The following is a 22,895-nucleotide window of genomic DNA, read 5'->3' on the forward strand; positions in this document are numbered from 1 at the left end:
TCGCAATTTTGGCATACTTGTTGGCCAGATCCTGGGCGTTTTCTGGTTTCGATCACATAACAATGTGGTATCACGCTTAAACAGTGAGTTAAACCTGGATTCAATCTATATTTTAGAGGATAATACCGGTTAGATCTGGGTTAGGTCTGGTATTTGCCATCATCCGACTCATGCTTTCGCATTTTTCGCATACTTATTGGCCAGATCCTGTGCGTTTTCTGGTTTGGATCACGTAGTAATGTGGTTCCACACAGCAACAGTGAGTTAAACCTGGATACAATCTATATTTTAGAGGATAACACCGGTTAGGTCAGGGTTGGGTCTGGTATGTGCCATCATCTGGCTCATACTTTCGCATTTTTCGCATTCTTGTTGGCCAGATCCTGGGCGTTTTCTGGGTTGGATCTGGTAGTAGTGTGGTAACCCACTAAAACAGTGAAGTAATCCTGGATGCGATCTATATGTTAGAGGGTAACACCGGTTAGGTTTGGGTTAGGTCTGGTATTTGCCATCATCTGGCTCATGCTTCCGCATTTTTCGCAAACTTGTTGGCCAGATCCTGGGCGTTTTCTGGGTTGGATCAGGTAGTAGTGTGGTACCGCACTGAAACAGTGAAGTAGTCCTAGATTCGATCTATATATTAGAGGGTAACACCGGTTAGGTTTGGGTTAGGTCTGGTATTTGCCATCATCTGGCTCATGCTTTCGCATTTTTCGCATACTTTTTGGCCAGATCCTGGGCGTTTTCAGGTTTGGATCACGTCGTAATGTGGTACCACACTGAAACAGTGAGTTAATCCTGGATTCGATCTATATATTAGAGGGTAACACCGGTTAGGTCAGGGTTAGATCTGGTATTTGCCATCATCTGGCTCATACTTTCGCAATTTTCGAGTACTTGATGGCCAGATCCTGGGCGTTTTCTGGGTTGGATGAGGCAGTAGTGTGGTACCGCACTGAAACAGTGAAGTAATCCTGGATTCGATCTATATATTAGAGGGTAACACCGGTTAGGTTTGGGTTAGGTCAGGTATTTGCCATCATCTGGCTCATGCTTCCGTATTTTTCGCATACTTGTTGGCCAGATCCTGGGCGTTTTCTGGGTCGGATCACGTAGTAATGTGGCACCACACTCAAAGAGTGAGTTAAACCTGGATTCAATCTATATTTTAGAGGATAACACCGGTTAGGTCAGGGTTAGGTCTGGTATTTGCCATCGTCTGCCTCATACTTTCGCACTTTTCGCATACTTGTTGGCCAAATCCAGCGCGTTTTCTGGTTCGGATCACGTAGTAATGTGGTACCACACTGAAACAGTGAGTTAATCCTGGATTCGATCTATATATTAGAGGGTAACACCGGTTAGGTTTGGGTTAGGTATGGTATTTGCCATCATCTGCCTCATGCTTTCGCATTTTTCTCCTACTTGTTGGCCAGATCCTGGGCGTTTTCTGGGTCGGATCACGTAGTAATGCGGCACCACACTCAAACAGTGAGTTAAACCTGGATTCGATCTATATATTAGTGGGTAACACCGGTTAGGTTTGGGTTAGGTCTGGTATTTGCCATCATCCGGCTCATACTTTCGCATATTTCGCATACTTGTTGGCCAGATCCAGGGCGTTTTCTGGTTTGGATCACGTAGTAATGTGGTACCTCACTGAAACTGTGAGTTAATCCTGTATTCGAACTATATATTAGAGGGTAACACCGGTTAGGTCAGGGTTAGGTCTGGTATTTGCCATCATCTGTCTCATACTTTCGCATTTTTCACCTACTTGTTGACCAGATACTGGGCGTTTTCTGGGTTGGATCACGTAGTAATGTGGCACCACACTCAAACAGTGAGTTAAACCTGGATTCAATCTATATATTAGCGGGTAACACAGGTTAGGTTTGGGTTAGGTCTGGTATTTGCCATCGTCTGGCTCATACTTTCGCATTTTTCACCTACTTGTTGACCAGATCCTGGGCGTTTCCAGGTTTGGATCACGTAGTAATGTGGTACCGCACTGAAACAGTGAAGTAATCCTGGATTCGATCTATATATTAGAGGGTAACACAGTTTAGGTTTGGGTTAGATCTGGTATTTGCCATCATCTGGCTCATGCTTCCGCATTTTTCGCATACTTGATGGCCAGATCCAGGGCGTTTTCTGGTTGGGATCACGCAGTAATGTGGTACCACACTGAAACAGTGAGTTTATCTTGGATTCAATCTATATTTTGGAGGATGACACCGGTTAGGTCAGGGTTAGGTCTGGTATTTGCTATAATCTGGCTCATACTTTCGCATTTTTCGCATACTTGTTGGCCAGATCCTGGGCGTTTTCAGGTTTGGATCACGTAGTAATGTGGTACCACACTGAAACAGTGAGTTAATCCTGGATTCGATCTATATATTAGAGGGTAACACCGGTTAGGTCAGGGTTAGGTCTGGTATTTGCCATCGCCTGCCTCATACTTTCGCATTTTTCGCATACTTGTTGGCCAGATCCAGGGCGTTTTCTGGTTTGGATCACGTAGTAATGTGGTACCACACTGAAACAGTGAGTTAATTCTGGATTCGATCTATATATTAGAGGGTATCACCGGTTAGGTTTGGGTTAGGTCAGGTATTTGTCATCATCCTGCTATTACATTCGCATATTTCGCATACTTGTTGGCCAGATCCTGGGTGTTTTCTGGTTTGGATCACGTAGTAATGTAGAACCACTCTGAAGCTGTGAGTTAAACCTGGATTCAATTAATATTTTAGAGGATAACACCGGTTAAGTCAGGGTTGGGTTTGGTATTTGCCATCATCTGCCTCATACTTTCCGCAATTTTCGCATACTTGTTGGCCAGATCCAGGGCGTTCTCTGGTTTGGATCACGTAGTAATGTGGTACCACACAGCCACATGAGTTAAACCTGGATTCAATCTATATTTTAGAGCATAACACCGGTTAGGTCAGGGTTAGGTCTGGTATTTGCCATCATCTGGCTCATGCTTTCGCATTTGTCGCATACTTATTGGCCAGATCCTGGGCGTCTTCTGGTTTGGATCACGTAGTAATAAGGTACCACACTGAAACAGTGAGTTAATCCTGGATTCGATCTATATATTAGAGGGTAACACCGGTTAGGTTTGGGTTAGGTCTGGTATTTGCCATCATCTGGCTCATGCTTTCGCAATTTTCGCATACTTGTTGGCCAGATCCAGGGCGTTTTCTGGTTTGGATCACGTAGTAATGTGGTACCACACAGCCACATGAGTTAAACCTGGATTCAATCTATATTTTCGAGGATAACACCGGTTAGGTCTGGGTTGGGTGTGGTATTTGCCATCATCCGACCCATACTTTCGCATTTTTCGCATACTTATTGGCCAGATCCTGGGCGTCTTCTGGTTTGGATCACGTAGTAATATGGTACCACACTGAAACAGTGAGTTAATCCTGGATTCGATCTATATTTTAGAGGATAATACCGGTTAGATCTGGGTTAGGTCTGGTATTTGCCATCATCTGGCTCACACTTTCGCATTTTTCGCATACTTGTTGGCCAGATACTGGGCGTTTTCTGGTTTGGATCAGGTAGTAGTGTGGTGCCTCACTGAATCAGTGAGTTAAACCTGGTTACAATCTAAATTTTGGAGGACGCCGGTTAGGTCAGGGTTAGTTCTGGTATTTGCCATCGTCTGCCTCATACTTACGCACTTTTCGCATACTTGTTGGCCAGATCCAGCGCGTTTTCTGGTTTGGATCACGTAGTAATGTGGTACCACACTGAAACAGTGAGTTTATGCTGGATTCGATCTATATATTAGAGGGTAACACCGGTTAGGTCAGGGTTAGGTCTGGTATTTGCCATCATCTGGCTCATACTTTCGCATTTTTCACCTACTTGTTGGCCAGATACTGGGCGTTTTCTGGGTTGTATCACGTGGTAATGTGGTACCGCACTGAAACAGTGAAGTAATCCTGGATTCGATCTATATGTTAGAGGGTAACACAGATTAGGTTTGGTTTAGGTCTGGTATTTGCCATCATCTGGCTCATACTTTCGCATTTTTCGCATACTTGTTGGCCAGATCCTGGGCGTTTTCAGGTTTGGATCACGTAGTAATGTGGTACCACACTGAAACAGTGAGTTAATCCTGGATTCGATCTATATATTAGAGGGTAACACCGGTTAGGTCAAGGTTAGGTCTGGTATTTGCCATCATCTGGCTCATATTTTCACATTTTTCACCTACTTGTTGGCCAGATACTGGGCGTTTTCTGGGTTGGATCACGTGGTAATGTGGTACCGCACTGAAACAGTGAAGTAATCCTGGATTCAATCTATATATTAGAGGGTAACACAGGTTACGTTTGGGGTAGGTCTGGTATTTGCCATCATCTGGCTCATATTTTCGCATTTTTCACCTACTTGTTGGCCTGATCCTGGGCGTTTTCTGGGTCGGATCACGTAGTAATCCGGCACCACACTCAAACAGGGAGTTAAACCTGGATTCAATCTATATTTTAGAGGATAACACCGGTTAGGTCAGGGTTAGGTCTGGTATTTGCCATCGTCTGCCTCATACTTTCGCACTTTTCGCATACTTGTTGGCCAGATCCAGCGCGTTTTCTGGTTTGGGTCATGTAGTAATGTGGTACCACACTGAAACAGTGAGTTAATCCTGGATTCGATCTATATATTAGAGGGTAACACCGGTTAGGTTTGGGTTAGGTCTGGTACTTGCCATCATCTGGCTCATACTTTCGCATTTTTCGCGAACTTGTTGGCCAGATACAGGCCGTTTTCTGGTTTGGTCCACGTAGTAATGTGGTACCACACAGCCACATGAGTTAAACCTGGATTCAATCTATATTTTAGAGGATAACACTGGTTAGGTCAGGGTTTGGTCTGGTATTTGCCATCATCTGGCTCATACTTTCGCATTCTTCACCTACTTGTTGGCCAGATACTGGGCGTATTCTGGGTTGGATCACGTTGTAATGCGGCACCACACTCAAGCAGTGAGTTAAACCTGGATTCAATCTATATTTTACAGGATAACACCGGTTAGGTCAGGGTAAGGTCTTGTATTTGCCATCGCCTGCCTCATGCTTTCTGATTTTTCGCATACTTGTTAGCCAGATCCTGGGCGTTTTCAGGTTTGGATCACGTAGTAATGTGGTACCACACTGAAACGGTGAGTTAATCCTGGTTTCGATCTATATATTAGAGGGTAACACCGGTTAGGTCAGGGTTAGGTCTGGTATTTGCCATCATCTGGCTCATATTTTCGCATTTTTCACCTACTTGTTGGCCAGATACTGGGCGGTTTCTGGGTTGGATCACGTGGTAATGTGGTACCGCACTGAAACAGTGAAGTTATCCTGGATTTGATCTATATATTAGAAGGTAACACAGGTTAGGTTTGGGTTAGGTCTGGTATTTGCCATCATCTGGCTCATACTTTCGCATTTTTCGCATACTTGTTGGCCAGATCCAGGGCGTATTCTGGTTTGGATCACGTAGTAATGTGGTACCACACAGCCACATGAGTTAAACCTGGATTCAATCTATATTTAAGAGGATAACGCCGGTTAGGTCAGGGTTAGGTCTGGTATTTGCCATCGTCTGCCTCATACTTTCGCACTTTTCGCATACTTGATGGCCAGATCCAGCGCGTTTTCTGGTTTGGATCACGTAGTAATGTGGTACCACACTGAAACAGTGAGTTAATCCTAGATTCAATCTATATTTTAGAGGATAACAGCGGTGAGATCAGGGTTGGGTCTTGTATTTGCCATCTCCTGCCTCATACATTCGCTTTTTTCGCATACTTGTTAGCCAGATCCTGGGCGTTTGCTGGGTTGGATCTGGTAGTAGTGTGGTAACTCACTAAAACAGTGAAGTAATCCTGGATGCGATCTATATATTAGAGGGTAACACCGGTTAGGTTTGTGTTAGGTCTGGTATTTGCCATCATCTGGCGCATACTTTCGCAATTTTCGCATACTTGTTGGCCAGATCCTGGGCGTTTGCTGGGTTGGATCTGGTAGTAGTGTGGTAACTCACTAAAACAGTGAAGTAATCCTGGATGCGATCTATATATTAGAGGGTAACACCGGTTAGGTTTGGATTAGGTCTGGTATTTGCCATCATCCGACACATGCTTTCGCATTTTTCGCATACTTATTGGCCAGATCCTGGGCGTTTTCTGGTTTGGATCACGTAGTAATGTGGTCCCACACAGCAACAGTGAGTTAAACCTGGATACAATCTATATTTTAGAGGATAACACCTGTTAGGTCAGGGTTAGGTCTGGTATTTGCCATCATCTGGCTCATACTTTCGCATTTTTCGCATACTTGATGGCCAGATCCTGGGCGTTTGCTGGGTTGGATCTGGTAGTAGTGTGGTAACTCACTAAAACAGTGAAGTAATCCTGGATGCGATCTATATATTAGAGGGTAACACCGGTTAGGTTTGGATTAGGTCTGGTATTTGCCATCATCTGGCTCATGCTTCCGCATTTTTCGCATACTTGTTGGCCAGATCCTGGGCGTTTGCTGGGTTGGATCTGGTAGTAGTGTGGTAACTCACTAAAACAGTGAAGTAATCCTGGATGCGATCTATATATTAGAGGGTAACACCGGTTAGGTTTGTGTTAGGTCTGGTATTTGCCATCATCTGGCGCATACTTTCGCAATTTTCGCATACTTGTTGGCCAGATCCTGGGCGTTTTCTGGTTTGGATCATATAACAATGTGGTATCACACTTAAACAGTGAGTTAAACCTGGATTCAATCTATATTTTAGAGGATAATACCGGTTAGATCTGGGTTAGCTCTGGTATTTGCCATCATCCGACTCATGCTTTCGCATTTTTCGCATACTTATTGGCCAGATCCTGGGCGTTTTCTGGTTTGGAACACGTAGTAATGTGGTTTCACACAGCAACAGTGAGTTAAACCTGGATACAATCTATATTTTAGAGGATAACACCTGTTAGGTCAGGGTCAGGTCTGGTATTTGCCATCATCTGGCTCATACTTTCGCATTTTTCGCATACTTGTTGGCCAGATCCTGGGCGTTTTCAGGTTTGGATCACGTGGTAATGTGGTACCACACTGAAACAGTTAGTTAATCCTGGATTCGATCTATATATTAGAGGGTAACACCGGTTAGGTCAGGGTTAGGTCTGGTATTTGCCATCTCCTGCCTCATACATTCGCTTTTTTCGCATACTTGTTGGCCAGATCCTGGGCGTTTGCTGGGTTGGATCTGGTAGTAGTGTGGTAACTCACTAAAACAGTGAAGTAATCCTGGATGCGATCTATATATTAGAGGGTAACACCGGTTAGGTTTGGGTTAGGTCTGGTATTTGCCATCATCTGGCTCATGCTTTCGCATTTTTCGCATACCTGTTGGCCAGATCCTGGGCGTTTTCAGGTTTGGATCACGTGGTAATGTGGTACCACACTGAAACAGTGAGTTAATCCTGGATTCGATCTATATATTAGAGGGTAAACACCGGTTAGGTCAGGGTTAGGTCTGGTATTTGCCATCATCTGGCTCATACTTTCGCATTTTTCACCTACTTGTTGACCAGACCCTGGGCGTTTCCAGGTTTGGATCACGTAGTAATATGGTACCGCACTGAAACAGTGAAGTAATCCTGGATTCGATCCATATATTAGCGGGTAACACAGGTTAGGTTTGGGTTAGGTCTGGTATTTGCCATTGTCTGGCTCATACTTTCGCATTTTTCGCATACTTGTTGGCCAGATCCTGGGCGTTTTCAGGTTTGGATCACGTGGTAATGTGGTACTACAATGAAACAGTGAGTTAATCCTGGATTCGATCTATATATTAGAGGGTAACACCGGTTAGGTCAGGGTTAGGTCTGGTATTTGCCATCATCTGGCTCATACTTTCGCATTTTTCGCATACTTGTTGGCCAGATCCTGGGCGTTTTCAGGTTTGGATCACGTGGTAATGTGGTACCACACTGAAACAGTTAGTTAATCCTGGATTCGATCTATATATTAGAGGGTAACACCGGTTAGGTCAGGGTTAGGTCTGGTATTTGCCATCATCTGGCTCATACTTTCGCATTTTTCACCTACTCGTTGACTAGATCCTGGGCGTTTCCAGGTTTGGATCACGTAGTAATGTGGTACCGCACTGAAACAGTGAAGTAATCCTGGATTCGATCTATATATTAGCGGGTAACACAGGTTAGGTTTGGGTTAGGTCTGGTATTTGCCATCGTCTGGCTCATACTTTCGCATTTTTCACCTACTTGTTGACCAGATCCTGGGCGTTTCCAGGTTTGGATCACGTAGTAATGTGGTACCGCACTGAAACAGTGAAGTAATCCTGGATTCGATCTATATATTAGAGGGTAACACAGTTTAGGTTTGGGTTAGATCTGGTATTTGCCATCATCTGGCTCATGCTTCCGCATTTTTCGCATACTTGATGGCCAGATCCAGGGCGTTTTCTGGTTGGGATCACGCAGTAATGTGGTACCACACTGAAACAGTGAGTTTATCTTGGATTCAATCTATATTTTGGAGGATGACACCGGTTAGGTCAGGGTTAGGTCTGGTATTTGCTATAATCTGGCTCATACTTTCGCATTTTTCGCATACTTGTTGGCCAGATCCTGGGCGTTTTCAGGTTTGGATCACGTAGTAATGTGGTACCACACTGAAACAGTGAGTTAATCCTGGATTCGATCTATATATTAGAGGGTAACACCGGTTAGGTCAGGGTTGGGTCTGGTATTTGCCATCATCTGCCTCATGCTTTCGCATTTTTCTCCTACTTGTTGGCCAGATCCTGGGCGTTTTCTGGGTCGGATCACGTAGTAATGTGGCACCACACTCAAACAGTGAGTTAAACCTGGATTCAATCTATATTTTAGAGGATAACACCGGTTAGGTCAGGGTTAGGTCTGGTATTTGCCATCGTCTGCCTCATACTTTCGCACTTTTCGCATACTTGTTGGCCAGATCCAGCGTGTTTTCTGGTTTGGATCATGTAGTAATGTGGTACCACACTGAAACAGTGAGTTAATCCTGGATTCGATCTATATATTAGAGGGTAACACCGGTTCGGTTTGGGTTAGGTCTGGTATTTGCCATCATCTGGCTCTTACTTTCGCATTTTTCGCGAACTTGCTGGCCAGATCCAAGGCGTTTTCTGGTTTGGATCACGTAGTAATGTGGTACCACACTGAAACTGTGAGTTAAACCAGGATACAATCTATATTTTAGAGGATAACACCGGCTAGGTCAGTGTTAGCTCTGGTATTTGCCATCGTCTGCCTCTTGCTTTCGCAATTTCGCATACTTGTTGGCCAGATCCTGGGCGTTTTCTGGGTTCGATGAGGTAGTAGTGTGGTACCGCACTGAAACAGTGAAGTAATCCTGGATGCGATCTATATATTAGAGGGTAACACCGGTTAGGTTTGGGTTAGGTCTGGTATTTGACATCCCCTGCCTCATGCTTTCTGATTTTTCGCATACTTGTTGGCCAGATCCTGGGCGTTATCTGGGTTGGATCAGGTAGTAGTGTGGTACCGCACTGAAACAGTGAAGTAATCCTGGATTCGATCTATATATTAGAGGGCAACACCGGTTAGGTTTGGGTTAGATCTGGTATTTGCCATCATCTGGCTCATGCTTCCGCATTTTTCACCTACTTGTTGGCCAGATCCTGGGCGTTTTCAGGTTTGGATCACGTAGTAATGTGGTACCACACTGAAACACTGAGTTAATCCTGGATTCGATCTATATATTAGAGGGTAACACCTGTTAGGTCAGGGTTAGGTCTGGTATTTGCCATCATCTGGCTCATACTTTCGCATTCTTCACCTACTTGTTGGCCAGATACTGGGCGTATTCTGGGTTGGGTCACGTAGTAATGCGGCACCACACTCAAACAGTGAGTTAAACCTGGATTCAATCTATATTTTACAGGATAACACCGGTTAGGTCAGGGTTAGGTCTGGTATTTGCCATCGCCTGCCTCATGCTTTCTGATTTTTCGCATACTTGTTGGCCAGATCCTGGGCGTTACCTGGTTTGGATCACGTAGTAATGTGGTACCACACTGAAACAGTGAGTTAATCCTGGATACAATCTATATTTTAGAGGATAACAGCTGTTAGGTCAGGGTTAGGTCTGGTATTTGCCATCATCTGGCTCATACTTTCGCATTCTTCACCTACTTGTTGGCCAGATACTGGGCGTATTCTGGGTTGGGTCACGTAGTAATGCGGCACCACACTCAAACAGTGAGCTAAACCTGGATTCAATCTATATTTTACAGGATAACACCGGTTAGGTCAGGGTTGGGTCTGGTATTTGCCATCATCTGGCTCATACTTTCGCTTTTTTCACCTACTTGTTGGCCAGATTCTGGGCGTTTTCAGGTTTGGATCACGTAGTAATGTGGTACCACACTGAAACAGTGATGTAATCTTGGATTCGATCTATATATTAGAGGGTATCACAGGTTAGGTTTGGGTTAGGTCTGGTATTTGCCATCATCTGGCTCATACTTTCGCATTTTTCGCATACTTGTTGGCCAGATCCAGGGCGAATTCTGGTTTGGATCACGTAGTAATGTGGTACTACACAGCCACATGAGTTAAACCTGGATTCAATCTATATTTAAGAGGATAACACCGGTTAGGTCAGGGTTAGGTCTGGTATTTGCCATCATCCGACTCATACTTTCGCATTTTTCGCATACTTGTTGGCCAGATCCTGGGCGTTTTCTGGGTTGGATCAGGTAGTAGTGTGGTAACCCACTAAAACAGTGAAGTAATCCTGGATTCGATCTATATATTAGAGGGTAACACCGGTTAGGTTTGGGTTAGGTCTGGTATTTGCCATCATCTGGCTCATACTTTCGCATTTCTCGCATACGTGTTGGCCAGATCCAGGGCGTATTCTGGTTTGGATCACGTAGTAATGTGGTACCACACTGCCACATGAGTTAAACCTGGATTCAATCTATATTTTAGAGGATAACACCGGTTAGGTCAGGGTTAGGTCTGGTATTTGCCATCATCTGGCTCATTCTATCGCATTTTTCACCTACTTGTTGGCCAGATACTGGGCGTTTTCTGGGTTCTATCACGTGGTAATGTGGTACCGCACTGAAACAGTGAAGTACTCCTGGATTCGATTTATATATTAGAGGGTAACACAGGATAGGTTTGGGTTAGGTCTGGTATTTGCCATCATCTGGGTCATACTTTCGCATTTTTCGCATACTTGTTGGCCAGATCCAGGGCGTATTCTGGTTTGGGTCACGTAGTAATGTGGTACCACACAGCCACATGAGTTAAACCTGGATTCAATCTATATTTTAGAGGATAACACCGGTTAGGTGTGGGTTAGGTCTGGTATTTGCCATCATCTGGCGCATACTTTCGCAATTTTCGCATACTTGTTGGCCAGATCCTGGGCGTTTTCTGGGTTGGATCACGTAGTAGTGTGGTACCGCACTGAAACAGTGAAGTAATCCTGTCTTCGATCTATATATTAGAGGGTAACACAGTTTAGGTTTGGGTTAGATCTGGTATTTGCCATCATCTGGCTCATGCTTCCGCATTTTTCGCATACTTGATGTCCAGATCCAGGGCGTTTTCTGGTTGGGATCACGCAGTAATGTGGTACCACACTGAAACAGTGAGTTTATCTTGGATCCAATCTATATTTTGGAGGATGACACCGGTTAGGTCAGGGTTAGGTCAGGTATTTGCTATAATCTGGCTCATACTTTCGCATTTTTCGCATACTTGTTGGACAGATCCTGGGCGTTTTCAGGTTTGGATCACGTAGTAATGTGGTACCACACTGGAACAGTGAGTTAAACCTGGATTCAATCTATATTTTAGAGGACATCACCGGTTAGGTTTGGGTTTGGTCTGGTATTTGCCATCATCTGGCTCATACTTTCGCATTTCTCGCATACGTGTTGGCCAGATCCAGGGCGAATTCTGGTTTGGATCACGTAGTAATGTGGTACCACACTGCCACATGAGTTAAACCTGGATTCAATCTATATTTTAGAGGATAACACCGGTTAGGTCAGGGTTAGGTCTGGTATTTGCCATCGTCTGCCTCATACTTTCGCACTTTTCGCATACTTGATGGCCAGATCCTGGGCGTTTTCTGGTTTGGATCACGTAGTAATGTGGTCCCACACAGCAACAGTGAGTTAAACCTGGATACAATCTATATTTTAGAGGATAACACCTGTTAGGTCAGGGTTAGGTCTGGTATTTGCCATCATCTGGCTCATACTTTCGCATTTTTCGCATACTTGATGGCCAGATCCTGGGCGTTTGCTGGGTTGGATCTGGTAGTAGTGTGGTAACTCACTAAAACAGTGAAGTAATCCTGGATGCGATCTATATATTAGAGGGTAACACCGGTTAGGTTTGGATTAGGTCTGGTATTTGCCATCATCTGGCTCATGCTTCCGCATTTTTCGCATACTTGTTGGCCAGATCCTGGGCGTTTGCTGGGTTGGATCTGGTAGTAGTGTGGTAACTCACTAAAACAGTGAAGTAATCCTGGATGCGATCTATATATTAGAGGGTAACACCGGTTAGGTTTGTGTTAGGTCTGGTATTTGCCATCATCTGGCGCATACTTTCGCAATTTTCGCATACTTGTTGGCCAGATCCTGGGCGTTTTCTGGTTTGGATCATATAACAATGTGGTATCACACTTAAACAGTGAGTTAAACCTGGATTCAATCTATATTTTAGAGGATAATACCGGTTAGATCTGGGTTAGCTCTGGTATTTGCCATCATCCGACTCATGCTTTCGCATTTTTCGCATACTTATTGGCCAGATCCTGGGCGTTTTCTGGTTTGGAACACGTAGTAATGTGGTTTCACACAGCAACAGTGAGTTAAACCTGGATACAATCTATATTTTAGAGGATAACACCTGTTAGGTCAGGGTTAGGTCTGGTATTTGCCATCATCTGGCTCATACTTTCGCATTTTTCGCATACTTGTTGGCCAGATCCTGGGCGTTTTCAGGTTTGGATCACGTGGTAATGTGGTACCACACTGAAACAGTTAGTTAATCCTGGATTCGATCTATATATTAGAGGGTAACACCGGTTAGGTCAGGGTTAGGTCTGGTATTTGCCATCTCCTGCCTCATACATTCGCTTTTTTCGCATACTTGTTGGCCAGATCCTGGGCGTTTGCTGGGTTGGATCTGGTAGTAGTGTGGTAACTCACTAAAACAGTGAAGTAATCCTGGATGCGATCTATATATTAGAGGGTAACACCGGTTAGGTTTGGGTTAGGTCTGGTATTTGCCATCATCTGGCTCATGCTTTCGCATTTTTCGCATACCTGTTGGCCAGATCCTGGGCGTTTTCAGGTTTGGATCACGTGGTAATGTGGTACCACACTGAAACAGTGAGTTAATCCTGGATTCGATCTATATATTAGAGGGTAAACACCGGTTAGGTCAGGGTTAGGTCTGGTATTTGCCATCATCTGGCTCATACTTTCGCATTTTTCACCTACTTGTTGACCAGACCCTGGGCGTTTCCAGGTTTGGATCACGTAGTAATATGGTACCGCACTGAAACAGTGAAGTAATCCTGGATTCGATCCATATATTAGCGGGTAACACAGGTTAGGTTTGGGTTAGGTCTGGTATTTGCCATTGTCTGGCTCATACTTTCGCATTTTTCGCATACTTGTTGGCCAGATCCTGGGCGTTTTCAGGTTTGGATCACGTGGTAATGTGGTACTACAATGAAACAGTGAGTTAATCCTGGATTCGATCTATATATTAGAGGGTAACACCGGTTAGGTCAGGGTTAGGTCTGGTATTTGCCATCATCTGGCTCATACTTTCGCATTTTTCGCATACTTGTTGGCCAGATCCTGGGCGTTTTCAGGTTTGGATCACGTGGTAATGTGGTACCACACTGAAACAGTTAGTTAATCCTGGATTCGATCTATATATTAGAGGGTAACACCGGTTAGGTCAGGGTTAGGTCTGGTATTTGCCATCATCTGGCTCATACTTTCGCATTTTTCACCTACTCGTTGACTAGATCCTGGGCGTTTCCAGGTTTGGATCACGTAGTAATGTGGTACCGCACTGAAACAGTGAAGTAATCCTGGATTCGATCTATATATTAGCGGGTAACACAGGTTAGGTTTGGGTTAGGTCTGGTATTTGCCATCGTCTGGCTCATACTTTCGCATTTTTCACCTACTTGTTGACCAGATCCTGGGCGTTTCCAGGTTTGGATCACGTAGTAATGTGGTACCGCACTGAAACAGTGAAGTAATCCTGGATTCGATCTATATATTAGAGGGTAACACAGTTTAGGTTTGGGTTAGATCTGGTATTTGCCATCATCTGGCTCATGCTTCCGCATTTTTCGCATACTTGATGGCCAGATCCAGGGCGTTTTCTGGTTGGGATCACGCAGTAATGTGGTACCACACTGAAACAGTGAGTTTATCTTGGATTCAATCTATATTTTGGAGGATGACACCGGTTAGGTCAGGGTTAGGTCTGGTATTTGCTATAATCTGGCTCATACTTTCGCATTTTTCGCATACTTGTTGGCCAGATCCTGGGCGTTTTCAGGTTTGGATCACGTAGTAATGTGGTACCACACTGAAACAGTGAGTTAATCCTGGATTCGATCTATATATTAGAGGGTAACACCGGTTAGGTCAGGGTTGGGTCTGGTATTTGCCATCATCTGCCTCATGCTTTCGCATTTTTCTCCTACTTGTTGGCCAGATCCTGGGCGTTTTCTGGGTCGGATCACGTAGTAATGTGGCACCACACTCAAACAGTGAGTTAAACCTGGATTCAATCTATATTTTAGAGGATAACACCGGTTAGGTCAGGGTTAGGTCTGGTATTTCCCATCGTCTGCCTCATACTTTCGCACTTTTCGCATACTTGTTGGCCAGATCCAGCGTGTTTTCTGGTTTGGATCATGTAGTAATGTGGTACCACACTGAAACAGTGAGTTAATCCTGGATTCGATCTATATATTAGAGGGTAACACCGGTTCGGTTTGGGTTAGGTCTGGTATTTGCCATCATCTGGCTCTTACTTTCGCATTTTTCGCGAACTTGCTGGCCAGATCCAAGGCGTTTTCTGGTTTGGATCACGTAGTAATGTGGTACCACACTGAAACTGTGAGTTAAACCAGGATACAATCTATATTTTAGAGGATAACACCGGCTAGGTCAGTGTTAGCTCTGGTATTTGCCATCGTCTGCCTCTTGCTTTCGCAATTTCGCATACTTGTTGGCCAGATCCTGGGCGTTTTCTGGGTTCGATGAGGTAGTAGTGTGGTACCGCACTGAAACAGTGAAGTAATCCTGGATGCGATCTATATATTAGAGGGTAACACCGGTTAGGTTTGGGTTAGGTCTGGTATTTGACATCCCCTGCCTCATGCTTTCTGATTTTTCGCATACTTGTTGGCCAGATCCTGGGCGTTATCTGGGTTGGATCAGGTAGTAGTGTGGTACCGCACTGAAACAGTGAAGTAATCCTGGATTCGATCTATATATTAGAGGGCAACACCGGTTAGGTTTGGGTTAGATCTGGTATTTGCCATCATCTGGCTCATGCTTCCGCATTTTTCACCTACTTGTTGGCCAGATCCTGGGCGTTTTCAGGTTTGGATCACGTAGTAATGTGGTACCACACTGAAACACTGAGTTAATCCTGGATTCGATCTATATATTAGAGGGTAACACCTGTTAGGTCAGGGTTAGGTCTGGTATTTGCCATCATCTGGCTCATACTTTCGCATTCTTCACCTACTTGTTGGCCAGATACTGGGCGTATTCTGGGTTGGGTCACGTAGTAATGCGGCACCACACTCAAACAGTGAGTTAAACCTGGATTCAATCTATATTTTACAGGATAACACCGGTTAGGTCAGGGTTAGGTCTGGTATTTGCCATCGCCTGCCTCATGCTTTCTGATTTTTCGCATACTTGTTGGCCAGATCCTGGGCGTTACCTGGTTTGGATCACGTAGTAATGTGGTACCACACTGAAACAGTGAGTTAATCCTGGATACAATCTATATTTTAGAGGATAACAGCTGTTAGGTCAGGGTTAGGTCTGGTATTTGCCATCATCTGGCTCATACTTTCGCATTCTTCACCTACTTGTTGGCCAGATACTGGGCGTATTCTGGGTTGGGTCACGTAGTAATGCGGCACCACACTCAAACAGTGAGCTAAACCTGGATTCAATCTATATTTTACAGGATAACACCGGTTAGGTCAGGGTTGGGTCTGGTATTTGCCATCATCTGGCTCATACTTTCGCTTTTTTCACCTACTTGTTGGCCAGATTCTGGGCGTTTTCAGGTTTGGATCACGTAGTAATGTGGTACCACACTGAAACAGTGATGTAATCTTGGATTCGATCTATATATTAGAGGGTATCACAGGTTAGGTTTGGGTTAGGTCTGGTATTTGCCATCATCTGGCTCATACTTTCGCATTTTTCGCATACTTGTTGGCCAGATCCAGGGCGAATTCTGGTTTGGATCACGTAGTAATGTGGTACTACACAGCCACATGAGTTAAACCTGGATTCAATCTATATTTAAGAGGATAACACCGGTTAGGTCAGGGTTAGGTCTGGTATTTGCCATCATCCGACTCATGCTTTCGCATTTTTCGCATACTTATTGGCCAGATCCTGGGCGTTTTCTGGTTTGGATCACGTAGTAATGTGGTACCACACTGCCACATGAGTTAAACCTGGATTCAATCTATATTTTAGAGGACATCACCGGTTAGGTTTGGGTTAGGTCTGGTATTTGCCATCATCTGGCTCATACTTTCGCATTTCTCGCATACGTGTTGGCCAGATCCAGGGCGTATTCTGGTTTGGATCACGTAGTAATGTGGTACCACACTGCCACATGAGTTAAACCTGGATTCAATCTATATTTTAGAGGATAACACCGGTTAGGTCAGGGTTAGGTCTGGTATTTGCCATCATCTGGCTCATTCTATCGCATTTTTCACCTACTTGTTGGCCAGATACTGGGCGTTTTCTGGGTTCTATCACGTGGTAATGTGGTACCGCACTGAAACAGTGAAGTACTCCTGGATTCGATTTATATATTAGAGGGTAACACAGGATAGGTTTGGGTTAGGTCTGGTATTTGCCATCATCTGGGTCATACTTTCGCATTTTTCGCATACTTGTTGGCCAGATCCAGGGCGTATTCTGGTTTGGGTCACGTAGTAATGTGGTACCACACAGCCACATGAGTTAAACCTGGATTCAATCTATATTTTAGAGGATAACACCGGTTAGGTGTGGGTTAGGTCTGGTATTTGCCATCATCTGGCGCATACTTTCGCAATTTTCGCATACTTGTTGGCCAGATCCTGGGCGTTTTCTGGGTTGGATCACGTAGTAGTGTGGTACCGCACTGAAACAGTGAAGTAATCCTGTCTTCGATCTATATATTAGAGGGTAACACAGTTTAGGTTTGGGTTAGATCTGGTATTTGCCATCATCTGGCTCATGCTTCCGCATTTTTCGCATACTTGATGTCCAGATCCAGGGCGTTTTCTGGTTGGGATCACGCAGTAATGTGGTACCACACTGAAACAGTGAGTTTATCTTGGATCCAATCTATATTTTGGAGGATGACACCGGTTAGGTCAGGGTTAGGTCAGGTATTTGCTATAATCTGGCTCATACTTTCGCATTTTTCGCATACTTGTTGGACAGATCCTGGGCGTTTTCAGGTTTGGATCACGTAGTAATGTGGTACCACACTGGAACAGTGAGTTAAACCTGGATTCAATCTATATTTTAGAGGACATCACCGGTTAGGTTTGGGTTTGGTCTGGTATTTGCCATCATCTGGCTCATACTTTCGCATTTCTCGCATACGTGTTGGCCAGATCCAGGGCGAATTCTGGTTTGGATCACGTAGTAATGTGGTACCACACTGCCACATGAGTTAAACCTGGATTCAATCTATATTTTAGAGGATAACACCGGTTAGGTCAGGGTTAGGTCTGGTATTTGCCATCGTCTGCCTCATACTTTCGCACTTTTCGCATACTTGATGGCCAGATCCAGGGCGTTTTCTGGTTGGGATCACGCAGTAATGTGGTAACACTCTGAAACAGTGAGTTAATCCTGGATTCGATCTATATATTAGAGGGTAACACCGGCTAGGTCAGGGTTAGGTCTGGTATTTGCCATCATCTGGCTCATACTTTCGCATTTTTCACGTACTTGTTGGCCAGATACTGGGCGTTTTCTGGGTTGGATCACGTAGTAATGTGGTACCTCACTGAAACTGTGAGTTAATCCTGTATTCGAACTATATATTAGAGGGTAACACCGGTTAGGTCAGGGTTAGGTCTGGTATTTGCCATCATCTGCCTCTTGCTTTCGCATTTTTCTCCTACTTGTTGGCCAGATCCTGGGCGTTTTCTGGGTCGGATCACGTAGTAATGTGGCACCACACTCAAACAGTGAGATAAACCTGGATTCAATCTATATTTTAGAGGATAACACCGGTTAGGTCAGGGTTAGGTCTGGTATTTGCCATCGTCTGCCTCATACTTTCGCACTTTTCGCATACTTGTTGGCCAGATCCAGCGCGTTTTCTGGTTTGGATCACGTGGTAATGTGGTACCGCACTGAATCAGTGAGTTAAACCTGGATACAATCTAAATTTTAGAGGACAACACCGGTTAGTTCAGGGTTAGGTCTGGTATTTGCCATCGTCTGCCTCATACTTTCGCACTTTTCGCATAATTGTTGGCCAGATCCAGCGCGTTTTCTGGTTTGGATCACGTAGTAACGTGGTACCACACTGAAACAGTGAGTTTATGCTGGATTCGATCTATATATTAGAGGGTAACACCGGTTAGGTCAGGGTTAGGTCTGGTATTTGCCATCATCTGGCTCATACTTTCGCATTTTTCACCTACTTGTTGGCCTGATACTGGGCGTTTTCTGGGTTGGATCACGTGGTAATGTGGTACCGCACTGGAACAGTGAAGTAATCCTGGATTCAATCTATATATTAGAGGGTAACACAGGTTAGGTTTGGGTTAGGTCTGGTATTTGCCATCATCTGGCTCATACTTTCGCATTTTTCGCATACGTGTTGGCCAGATCCAGGGAGTATTCTGGTTTGGATCACGTAGTAATGTGGTACCAGACAGCCACATGAGTTAAACCTGGATTCAATCTATATTTTAGAGGATAACACCGGTTAGGTTTGGGTTAGGTCTGGTATTTGCCATCATCTGGCTCATACTTTCGCATTTTTCGCATACTTGTTGGCCAGATCCTGGGCGTACCTCACTGAAACTGTGAGTTAAACCTGGATTCAATCTATATTTTAGAGGATAACACCGGTTAGGTCAGGGTTAGGTCTGGTATTTGCCATCGTCTGCCTCATACTTTCGCACTTTTCGCATACTTGATGGCCAGATCCAGGGCGTTTTCTGGTTGGGATCACGCAGTAATGTGGTAACACACTGAAACAGTGAGTTAATCCTGGATTCGATCTATATATTAGAGGGTAACACCGGCTAGGTCAGGGTTAGGTCTGGTATTTGCCATCATCTGGCTCATACTTTCGCATTTTTCACCAACTTGTTGGCCAGATACTGGGCGTTTTCTGGGTTGGATCACGTAGTAATGTGGTACCTCACTGAAACTGTGAGTTAATCCTGTATTCGAACTATATATTAGAGGGTAACACCGGTTAGGTCAGGGTTAGGTCTGGTATTTGCCATCATCTGCCTCTTGCTTTCGCATTTTTCTCCTACTTGTTGGCCAGATCCTGGGCGTTTTCTGGGTCGGATCACGTAGTAATGTGGCACCACACTCAAACAGTGAGATAAACCTGGATTCAATCTATATTTTAGAGGATAACACCGGTTAGGTCAGGGTTAGGTCTGGTATTTGCCATCGTCTGCCTCATACTTTCGCACTTTTCGCATACTTGTTGGCCAGATCCAGCGCGTTTTCTGGTTTGGATCACGTGGTAATGTGGTACCGCACTGAATCAGTGAGTTAAACCTGGATACAATCTAAATTTTAGAGGACAACACCGGTTAGTTCAGGGTTAGGTCTGGTATTTGCCATCGTCTGCCTCATACTTTCGCACTTTTCGCATAATTGTTGGCCAGATCCAGCGCGTTTTCTGGTTTGGATCACGTAGTAACGTGGTACCACACTGAAACAGTGAGTTTATGCTGGATTCGATCTATATATTAGAGGGTAACACCGGTTAGGTCAGGGTTAGGTCTGGTATTTGCCATCATCTGGCTCATACTTTCGCATTTTTCACCTACTTGTTGGCCTGATACTGGGCGTTTTCTGGGTTGGATCACGTGGTAATGTGGTACCGCACTGGAACAGTGAAGTAATCCTGGATTCAATCTATATATTAGAGGGTAACACAGGTTAGGTTTGGGTTAGGTCTGGTATTTGCCATCATCTGGCTCATACTTTCGCATTTTTCGCATACGTGTTGGCCAGATCCAGGGAGTATTCTGGTTTGGATCACGTAGTAATGTGGTACCAGACAGCCACATGAGTTAAACCTGGATTCAATCTATATTTTAGAGGATAACACCGGTTAGGTTTGGGTTAGGTCTGGTATTTGCCATCATCTGGCTCATACTTTCGCATTTTTCGCATACTTGTTGGCCAGATCCTGGGCGTTTTCTGGTTTGCATCACATAGCATTGTGGTGTCACACTTAAACAGTGAGTTAAACCTGGATTCAATCTATATTTTAGAGGATAACAGCGGTGAGGTCAGGGTTAGGTCTGGTATTTGCAATCATCTGTCTCATACCTTCGAATTTTTCGCCTACTTGTTGGCCAGATACAGGGCGTTTTCTGGTTTGGATCACGTAGTAATGTGGCACCACACTCAAACAGTGAGTTAAACCTGGATTCAATCTATATTTTAGAGGACAACACCGGGTTAGGTCAGGGTTAGGTCTGGTATTTGCCATCGTCTGCCACATACTTTCGCACTTTTCGCATACTTGTTGGCCAGATCCAGCGCGTTTTCTGGTTTGGATCACGTAGTAATGTGGTACCACACTGAGACAGTGAGTTAATCCTGGATTCGATCTATATATTAGAGGGTAACAACGGTTAGGTTTGGGTTAGGTCTGGTATTTGCCATCATCTGTCTCATACTTTCGCATTTTTCACCTACTTGTTGGCCAGATACTGGGCGTTTTCTGGGTTGTATCACGTGGTAATGTGGTACCGCACTGAAACAGTGAAGTAATCCTGGATTCGATCTATATGTTAGAGGGTAACACAGATTAGGTTTGGTTTAGGTCTGGTATTTGCCACCATCTGGCTCATACTTTCGCATTTTTCGCATACTTGTTGGCCAGATCCTGGGCGTTTTCAGGTTTGGATCACGTAGTAATGTGGTACCACACTGAAACAGTGAGTTAATCCTGGATTCGAGCTATATATTAGAGGGTAACACCGGTTAGGTCACGGTTAGGTCTGGTATTTGCCATCATCTGGCTCATATTTTCGCATTTTTCACCTACTTGTTGGCCAGATACTGGGCGTTTTCTGGGTTGGATCACGTGGTAATGTGGTACCGCACTGAAACAGTGAAGTAATCCTGGATTCAATCTATATATTAGAGGGTAACACAGGTTAGGTTTGGGTTAGGTCTGGTATTTGCCATCATCTGGCTCATACTTTCGCATTTTTCGCATACTTGTTGGCCAGATCCAGGCCGTATTCTGGTTTGGATCACGTAGTAATGTGGTACCTCACAGCCACATGAGTTAAACCTGGATTCAATCTATATTTAAGAGGATAACACCGGTTAGGTCAGGGTTAGGTCTGGTATTTGCCATCGTCTGCCTCATACTTTCGCACTTTTCGCAAACTTGTTGGCCAGATCCAGCGCGTTTTCTGGTTTGGATCACGTAGTAATGTGGTACCACACTGAAACAGTGAGTTAATCCTAGATTCAATCTATATTTTAGAGGATAGCAGCGGTGAGATCAGGGTTGGGTCTTTTATTTGCCATCTCCTGCCTCATACATTCGCTTTTTTCGCATACTTGTTGGCCAGATCCTGGGCGTTTGCTGGGTTGGATCTGGTAGTAGTGTGGAAACTCACTAAAACAGTGAAGTAATCCTGGATGCGATCTATATATTAGAGGGTAACACCGGTTAGGTTTGTGTTAGGTCTGGTATTTGCCATCATCTGGCTCATGCTTCCGAATTTTTCGCAAACTTGTTGGCCAGATCCTGGGCGTTTACTGGGTTGGATCAGGTAGTAGTGTGGTACCGCACTGAAACAGTGAACTAATCCTAGATTCGATCTATATATTAGAGGGTAACACCGGTTAGGTTTGGGTTAGGTCTGGTATTTGCCATCATCTGGCTCATGCTTTCGCATTTTTCGCATACTTGTTGGCCAGATCCTGGGCGTTTTCAGGTTTGGATCACGTGGTAATGTGGTACCACACTGATGCAGTGAGTTAATCCTGGATTCGATCTATATATTAGAGGGTAACAACGGTTAGGTCAGGGTTAGGTCTGGTATTTGCCATCATCTGGCTCATACTTTCGCATTTTTCACCTACTTGTTGACCAGATCCTGGGCGTTTCCAGGTTTGGATCACGTAGTAATATGGTACCGCACTGAAACAGTGAAGTAATCCTAGATTCAATCTATATTTTAGAGGATAACAGCGGTGAGATCAGGGTTGGGTCTTGTATTTGCCATCTCCTGCCTCATACATTCGCTTTTTTCGCATACTTGTTGGCCAGATACTGGGCGTTTTCTGGGTCGGATCCCGTAGTA

Source organism: Colletes latitarsis, unplaced genomic scaffold (assembly GCF_051014445.1).
Source record: "Colletes latitarsis isolate SP2378_abdomen unplaced genomic scaffold, iyColLati1 scaffold0021, whole genome shotgun sequence".
NCBI lineage: Eukaryota > Metazoa > Arthropoda > Insecta > Hymenoptera > Colletidae > Colletes > Colletes latitarsis.